General features: G+C 51.0%; 1 protein-coding gene across 1 annotated transcript in view; it reads left to right on the top strand.

Annotated features, from left to right (window-relative positions):
- The first annotated feature begins 831 nt into the window (after positions 1–831).
- The window catches only part of SIN3A (SIN3 transcription regulator family member A), a 60,483-nt gene continuing 54,765 nt past the window's right edge, over positions 832–6,549 (top strand). Inside the window, exon 1 of the mRNA XM_048866222.2 lies at positions 832–853. The gene's annotated coding sequence lies outside the window, so the exon portion shown is untranslated. The remainder of the gene's footprint in view (positions 854–6,549) is intronic.

Raw genomic sequence — 6,549 nt, 5'->3', positions numbered from 1 at the left:
GACTGAGACTCAGAAGATCAGAGTTCTGCCACAGCCCTCAGGCAAATCACTTAATCTCTGTGCCTCAATTTCCCTATTTTCCACTGAATGCATCCGATGAAGTGAGCTGTAGCTCACGAAAGCTTATGCTCAAATAAACGTGTTAGTCTCTAAGGTGCCACAAGTCCTCCTTTTCTTTATACGATGAGGGTAATACCTACCGCCAAGACCTGATGCAAGGGTTAATCTTGCATGTTGGTAAACTGTCCTGAGATCCTTGGAGAGAGGACACTCACTATACAAGCAGGATGATGGTGTTACAGGAGTTAATGGTTGGATGGGAGCTGCCAGGACAAGGCACAGTATTAATTAATTATTATTATTATTAGAAAAGAATCACTTACTGTGCTGCTGCTGTGTTCCCTGCTCTGGAGTGGGGCTGCCAAGGGGGGCGTCTTAGCACAACCGCACCGCTCCCATGGCCCTAGGACTGGCGCTGTGGCGTTCAGCACAACTTTGCTTTTGTGATCCTAACACTGTAACAGGTAGGTTCAGAAAGTGCTTCAAGCGCAGCTAGACAGATGGAAACCGGAGTTTATGCAAGCTCCAGTGTGTGAACGCTCACTTCAGTCCCCGACGTGCAGGCGTGAGTTTGATGTACATAAATGGCCGATCAGCAGCCTAACTCCACTTTCGCACAAAGCCCTGCCCTACGTGTTTTGGGGAAGAGGGGAGGGCGTGTCCAGGGTTGCAGGTTTGGATCCAGCCTTCCCTCCCCTGATGGGTGGGATTGAAGTGACGAGTTTCAGCTAGAGGCCAATCCCGTTTGGGGGGAGTTCCCATCCATTCAGGACTCCTCGCCTGGGCTTTGAGGGTATGTAACAGCTGCTTTCAATTTAGTCCCCAAAATATTGGGCGTTTTTTTTTTTTGGGGGGGGGGGGTGTTAAGATCACCCGGCTCAAATCGGGCCAGAACCAGAGGAGAGAAAGGGGGTGGTAGGTGGAGCTGTTGGTAATCAGGGTGGGAGAGGGACTGAGCACTCGGATCCGTTGAGGAAGAGGGGAGAAATTAAAAACAGTTTTTCCCTGGGTTTTGCTTTACCCTCGCTCTCCCTCCCCCTCCCTGCACGGAGATCCGAGGAAGAGCAAGCGTTTGGCCGGGTGGTATGCGTGCTGGTGGTGTTTGTTTAACATCGCGCTGGGATCCATGCAGTTTGGAGGAAAGGAGGAGGAACAGGGACACTTCACTTCCCCCGCCCCTTATTTTGCTTGGCATAAACAAAGCTGCGCTGCGGGTCAAGGTCCCGAGAGGAGGTTTAGGAGTTTGTTGAGTAGATTTTTGGGGTGCGGGGGTGGCTTTTGCAGCACGGCTCGGTGCAGGGCTTTGCAGGCGCTGCCAGAGCGTGGATCTAGTTTACAAATCCCAAGGCCGGATGTACTCGCAGAGAGGGCGGAATCGGAACCCGCAGATTTGTGCTTCTTTACGTGAAAACTTGTTGGGGGAGGCGTGTGAACAGATCTGCCAAGAGGCAGCCGCCGGCAGGGGGGCCTGGGCTGCAGCTCCAGTTTCTCTCTCGCTGAACCGGCAGCTGTGTGATTGTTATTTTTAAATTCACACCAAAACAATCCTCGCCGGAGCCCCGCTGAATGGAGTGGGGCCTCTAGCAGCCGCCGTGGCGTTCCATTGCCGAACGCAAAGTAGCCAGACACCGGGTGAACGTTCCAGCGCCGAACCCCTGTTCACGCGCGAACGTTCCGTTACCGAACGCTTGCTACCTGCAGTGCACTGAGCCTACTTTGCGACCCAAACCGAAGCAGCCGCCTTCCTCCTGGTCTCGATCCATCGAGCTCTCATCTCCCAGCTGACTGAACCTGATTCCCTTTGCAAACATGGAGTTGCATCTCTAGTCTCCACCCCGCCTCCTATGCCGGTGGGAGGGAAAGATGGACAGCTCCGGGGTTGGGCTACCCCCGCAGGCCCCTTTTCTCCCGCAAGCCGGTGGTCCTTGCCGCTTTTTTGCAGAGCGGCTCAAAATAGTTTAAAGAAGCAAAGGAACTGTGAAGGTCGGGGATGGGGGGGGTCAAGTTGGTATGGTTCTGACCTGGGGAAAGGAAACACTGCAGAGGGGGCGTCTATCAGAGAGACAGGGACGAGGATTTAGGGTGTTGGACTGATCTGCATGGAGTTAGCTACGGTGGCGGGCTGGCCCTCTCCATGCTGGTCTCGCGGCCCGAGAGACGAAAGGGGCTTCCTTGCGCTCGTTATAGCGCTAGCAAAGTGAGGCCGCGAGCCGCCAGCAAGGCTGGGTTCTGGGGCGGACTCTGGAGGGGGCGGGAACAGCAGGCTGGAAAGCAAAGGAGGGTTCACGTTCCAATTTACAAGGCGTGGATGGTGAGGGCGGAGGGGATTCTGCCTCTTCTCTCTTTCCAGCCTAGAGGAGACCCCACTGAGAGAATCCACTCCAGAATCCTGCCAGTCTGAGTCGCTTTCCCCCTTTTGTGCTGGAGGAACACTGCTATTTGCAACCTCAGCTATGCAAGCAGCGTAGCGTGCCCGTACTGCATGAGACTGATAGAGTGAATACGCAGTACACACACTCACAGTCCTTCCCCCGCCCCCTTCCTCCCTATGTAGTCATAGGGCGGGATTAGCCCTTCTCCTTGGGTAGAAGAATTAGCCCCACCCCTTCTGCTTTATTGGCTAGGGTTCCCAAATCGCCCCGCCTGTCAGAAGACCTGGCTGTTTTTCAGGTTGGTCTCCCGCCCCAAATGGTAAAGGACTGCCTAATTCCATCAGGAAGAGGGAAGTTTTCCTCTCCTTGGAGCTGATTGGTAGAAATGAAAGCATTGGCCCGCCCCCTTCTGCCTCCAAGGGAGGGAGAATGGGGGAGGGGGAGAAGGCAGGTCTGGTGTCTTCCCCCATCCTCCCCCCCACGTGTAATAGATCCGCCCCACGTGGGGCGCAGCCATCCCGGAAGTGAAGCTGCGCAGTCAATGCTGGGAGGGACTTAGGGACAAAAGGATTCGCCCAGAGATCAGTCAGATCTGCCCGGCAAAGAGATAGGGAGAGGCAATCCCCCCTCCGCCGACAAGCCCTCCTGCTGGGGCGGGGGACCACCTGCCAAGGTGCCTCTTTCCTAATAAAATCCCCCCCTCCCCACCGGGCAAGGGCAGGGGTGGCTGCTTAGGATATTTTCGGAGGGAGCTCTCGCCCGCACCGCTGTGGATTCATAGGCCAGCCCCCTTTTCCTCTAGCTTCTGGGGGAGGAGAAGGCGGGAGAGTCACCCTAGCTGCGCTCTCTGGTCTTATATTGCTTGGCAGCAAAAGCACTCGGCGGCCCTGTTTCCTCCCCCGTGCCGCACGGGGTTTTTTTTGAGCGGGAGACAGCAGAAATCCAGCCTTGGTTTACTCTGGAGATCTAAGTGGGAGACTGCACGGAATCTGCCTGGCTGGATATCTGAAATACTACACATCATTCGCTTGCGGGTCTCCCCCCCCCCCCCCGATCTCCCTCCCCCTCCAATGCATAGTGCGCCCGTGAGGTGAAAACCTGAGATTAAGAGCAAGGAGCAACAAATCTCGAGCTTGGTTTGGGCGGGGGCGGGGGGGGGGGAGAGGTTGGTAATGCGAGAACCTCCCCCACCTTTCCCCAATTTCTTTTCGTTCTTTCCAAGTCCCGTCTGGCGCCAGAACGTTTGGACTGCCTCGTGGAGGCAGAGTTTTTTTTTCTTTTCCCCTTCTCTGAGATCTATCCTGAAGGTAAAGAGTGTGGCCCAAAGTTTTTGGCACACCCGCCCCAGCCCTCCTTGAGCCAGCGTATGGGAAAGGGGATGGCTTTCACCATCTCGGTGCCTTGACCGAGTACCAGCTCCTCCCTTGCTGTGATTCCCCCCAGTCCCTGGATAAATGAGCCTCTGTCACAAGCAGACTTTTGCTGGGTTGATTTCAGTTTAGGGGGCTATAAAGCTCTTTGGATGTGGATCGTACAATGTATCTGCCCTCTGGTTAGCTACAAATCTTGTACTATGTAGTCCACGAGGAGCGCAGAGAGAGGGAGCTCTGCGTGCGTGTTGTTTGTCTTTACTACCTTGTACTTCTATGTCCTGAAACGTGGAAATTGCGTGCAATCTGCAGTACAGCACGTGGATTTTCCCTTAAGCCCTGTTTTACCCTAGTGCTGTCGTGCTTTGCTTTACAGTCGGGGTGGAGCCCTAACCTCTGGTATGCTTTCAGGGACAGAGTTAACACGTAGAAAAGAGGGTACCTGGTTACTCCGTGCACTAAGGGGGCGAGGCAAAAGAGGAAATCACCCCAGTTTTTAGGGACGAGTGAGTCGGTGGGACAGTCCAATGCAAAGAAATCGATTCCTTCCCTCCCTGCTTCTATTGGGCTCAGACTCATTGTAAAAAGATGTGAAGCGAAGCCTCTCCCATTCGCAGGGGCTGCTCTTTAGAAGGGAGCCTCATTGAAGTCTCTCTCTTAATTCAGAACTACAAGTTCAGTCATGTTGGAAGATATTTTAAAACTGAAGCCTGCACGTCTGCTCCAAAGCTACTGGGAGCTAGCTGGAGGCGTGTCTGTTGGAGGAAGCTAAAGAGGGTTTAATAGTAGCTCTCACTGTTGGTGTGTGTGTACATCATGCACTAAAGAGACCATGTGAGCGAGAGGTGCTGGCACTTGAGGATTTCTGAACTGGCTGGGCGATGCATAACCTGCTCACCTTTTTATTTTAATTACAATCATGCTTCAAAATATGAATCAGAAAGTTGCTTGTTTGAAACTGCAGCAACAGGCAGCATCCTGCCACCCAGTACAATAATTAGCAGGGTTATAAGTGGAAGGTGAGGGACAATCTCCAAGTGATCCAGATATTGTCCCTTTTTACACCAGGGAAGAGAGAGGAGTTGTGTGGGCAACACCCAACAGAGGTATAGAACCAAATATTAAAAATAGTATCAGCCATATGCTTAAGACCTGTGTGCTACTTTGCCTTGACTGTCCCATGCCTATTACAGCAGGCTCTTCTAGACAGGGAGGTGTTAAGGTCTGTGTGTGTACTCTTAACTGTATCTGAGGTACAAAATATACTTCCAAATAAGGTTTCTGGACAGTTTTAAGGCTTGGAATAGAAAGTGTGTGTAATGGTATTGGCCTGCGGGAGGCAATAAGAATACAGGTTTCAGAGTAACAGCCGTGTTAGTCTGTATTCGCAAAAAGTACTCACGAAAGCTCATGCTCAAATAAATTGGTTAGTCTCTAAGGTGCCACAAGTACTCCTTTTCTTTTTAATAAGAATACAGTTTTATTAGGGTACCACCAGAAGGTATCTTTCATTTGTTGTCTGCATGGTGACTGTTATTAAATGCCAAGAATTCACTGTGATTTACACTGCTAGTCAATTTGTTTTGACTATCCTCCTCTCCCTTGGAAGCATGGGGCTTGTATTGAATGGATACACTGTGTCACTGACTTCTGTAGTAAGGAAGAATTGAGGATGAGAATTGTACATGTTGCTGGCCTGGAGAAGCCTCTAAGGGAGTTGGTCAATACTCCCTCCACAAGTCAGCGGTAGCGGAAATACACAGAAACTCCTGTGTGGAATTAATAAAGCAAAGTTACTGTAGTGGCTAAAAGTAAGCTAAGACTTGGATTTCCAATGCAGTTATTTAGCGATGGGGTCATGCAACTTCAGGTAAAGAAATGCACACTTTATTTTTTGCTGTTGTTTGTTTGCCTTCTGGGCCTGTCTGTCCTTTGAGACAAACTTAATGCTTCCTCGCAGAAACTTTGGGGGAAAAGCTTTCAGACTAGAGGGAAAATGACATCTCTTTAATCCTATGACAGCTTTTTCTTCCACATGAGTGTAAAAACATACCTGAACTTTATATTGGAATACAAATCTACCTTCCCTATCTGCTTCAGTTTGGAGTAGCTCTGATCCAAAATGTGCTCAAGTTGCTCAGTAGGTGACCTGCAGTTCTTTGAGGCTGGATTCCAAATCCAGGGTTGTGGTTTAATGCGACCACCACGTACAGCTTTGGTGTTGTCTCAAAAGGTGTTCTTAAATAGTGCCTGTTTTGTTGTATGGTTTCACTTGTTACCTCCTGTAAAGTTGCTGCAAGTTTCAAACTGGGTTGATAGGAGTAAAAGGAAACTAATTACCTTGCTTCCTAGCGGGCAGTATGCACTAGGTTTCATCCCAGTTTAAATTGTATGCAAGCGGATGAATCTCACAGATAATCTGGAAACTGGGTAGCATGATTGACCTCATGCAACTTGTTGCATTCATGCATTACTATTGCGAGTGCATAGCTGCTTAAGTTTGGTGCCTGCGTGTATTAAACTGGGCTACTGGCCGTGCGGCTGAATCTTGTTGCACCCATGCATGCATCGTGCGTTAGCGATACTGGGCGTACCGCCGCTGCAGCTTGTAGAGTTGGACAGAATTGGCGCCCGTGCTGCTGCAGCTTGTTGCACCCGTGCATTGTACAGTGTTAGTGCACGTGCTGGGGCAACACTCTGAAGCAACATGGGTGCAGATACACGGCTTGCAGTGCGCCCAATGCACT

Source organism: Caretta caretta, chromosome 10 (genome assembly GCF_965140235.1).
Source record: "Caretta caretta isolate rCarCar2 chromosome 10, rCarCar1.hap1, whole genome shotgun sequence".
NCBI lineage: Eukaryota > Metazoa > Chordata > Testudines > Cheloniidae > Caretta > Caretta caretta.
Note: the sequence above shows the minus strand (reverse complement) of the source record. Positions and strands in the feature narration are given on the sequence as shown.